Source organism: Anneissia japonica, unplaced genomic scaffold (assembly GCF_011630105.1).
Source record: "Anneissia japonica isolate Jap-2015-1 unplaced genomic scaffold, ASM1163010v1 scaffold1525_len913038_cov183, whole genome shotgun sequence".
In the NCBI taxonomy this organism is placed as follows: Eukaryota; Metazoa; Echinodermata; class Crinoidea; order Comatulida; family Comatulidae; genus Anneissia; species Anneissia japonica.
This window is the reverse complement of record NW_022728504.1, coordinates 508,952-511,391: the sequence shown is the minus strand read 5'-3', so window position 1 is coordinate 511,391 and position 2,440 is coordinate 508,952.

Sequence of the window (2,440 nt, the reverse complement as noted above, 5' to 3'; positions counted from 1 at the left end):
CTTATTTTACATTTTTTTCATTCTTAGGAATGTCTAAATTCAGTTAAACTAGCAATTCCGTATTATATTTATAAATCTTTATAACATTATACAAAAATTAGATTTTTCATAAAAATTGAAATTTTGCCGGGAATGGGGCTTTAACAAAATAGGAATGCCACTCTGCTAAGCTCCTATGACCCCCATACCATCTTAACCAAACTATGCATCATGAGCAGGGACGTTACTCCAGTAAATCCCAATGATCCACACACCCCATCTTAATCGAACAATGAAATTTTGGTACGAACGTTACTCCGCTAAGGTCCTTATGACACGCATACCACCCTTGTAACTACAATATCTACATTAATAAGAAAGACGTTCAGCATGCGACTGAGAGAAATGCAAATTTCTTTGAGTTGTGAAGAACCTTTTAAACGTATACTATTTAAGAGGCCTACAGTGCTCGAACAGGAACATGATGTACTAATCGTATCAAGCATAGCCCTTCAACGAATTCAAACCTGCAACCTCTTTCTATTAATACGAGTATCATACCATTATAATATACGATCGCGCAAATTAACTTAATATTAATGTTACATAATAACAAGTAGATAAATGCTAATAACAGAGCTTAGGAACATATAATGTCATAATCGTACAACAAAATCCTCTAATACTAATATATTGAATATACACTTTTGTATCAGTGACACTCGTAGTTATTGTGGTGCATTCAAAAGAGAGAAGGTAGAATACAAGTTGGTTCGACGTATGTTTTGAAAATATAAAACTAAGTGCTATTACGGTATACAAAGGAGAAACGTATAGGTTGACATTATAGACGTATTTTTTTAATTTTTTGGCTGCGAGCACCGATGGTACGAGGATTGACAGTTATAATGTGGTAGCCCATCCAACTTAACTTTAGGCCTATGTATCTTTTTATTTCAACCAACGTTTTTTTTTAATAGCTCCACACAATAACGGGTTGATTGAAATAAATAAAATCGATGTCAAGGTGGCATGGTAATTCAGACAAAGAAAATATTGTAATATAATGCTTCGAATTTGCTGGCATAAAACGTAGGCCTATGTGGAATTCTTCACACAACCTCTCCCCCCCCCATATATCATTCATATATATATATACATATATATATATACAATAACTAATAATAATACTACAATAACTAATATAAATATTTTACTTCAGAAATAGGATTAGTAGTTACAAAATAACATCTCATAGAAAAAATCCTATCCAATTTATTCCAGTGTTGTAATATAAGTCGTAGGTCGTAGTAACCATTAGTTTTCCTTGAAATGAATCCTTTGTACATTATATCGTGGAGGTATTATTACTATACCTCCATGATCATATCTTCTTTGAACTCATGCATTGTATTTGCTGTGTATTGTATGTATTCTGTATTTCATTATGTTTCTATTACTGTAGGCATACGTAATAATAAACCAATCAATTTTATATCCTAAAATGTATTTCATATACCGGTAATTATGTACATACATGTATGTATATATATGCACCTGATCTGTTTGTCTCTCAATACATCATGTAAAATAGCCGAACCAAATTTGTTTTGAATACTACATGGCGATTAGAATATGACTTTTAATACTGATAATTCCTATATCACATATTCGTCGTATACGTTATTCTACATTTGTAGAACCTCTTAGAACGCCATTATATTATTTAAATAAATATCATCTCTGGAAATCATGCTTTTCTAAAAAAAGCAAATAGAATATAATGAGTGTTTCTATGTAAATTAAGCCTTAACTGTCAAATAGTCATTGGTATTTTTTTTTTTTATTAAGCAGCTTTTAATGAGACGAAATCCGGCACTCACTGCCCTCGACGGCCGTCGGCCAACGCGGTTCCATGGAGAACACAACGCCACGACGCGCGAACCGGATGGTTTTTAAATGAAAATCCGTTCAGTAAAATCGGTAGACAGCATGGAGTTAAATTCGTTGTACGACAGTCGTAGGCCTACCGCCGGTGCTCGACTTAAGAAACACCAAACAGTCCGATTGATTTGTAAAACTTCTAAGACAGGTCTTTCTACCTACCTACCTGGATCTACCTGGATATAGAGACGTGAAGCTATCATAGCTTATGTGTCCCTCTTGTCATTTCTTTGGGTGCATACGGGTTGAACTTTAAGCGGGTGGTTTGACCAGTGTTTTTGTAGACGGTTTTTGAATTGTATTTTTTTGTATTTTCTATGACGTCATCAAAATGCATTTTTCTGATTGGACGGGGCCAAAAGTTTTTTAGGCATAGGCCAACATTAATAAAATTCTATTGTTAATCTTACAGTGAATAAAAATTTTTTTTTTTAATAAATCGAAATCGAAATCAGGGGTGATGCCAGCGGAGGGGAAGGGGCAGGGTCCCCGCCGAGGAGAGCTCCCCCCCCCCCGG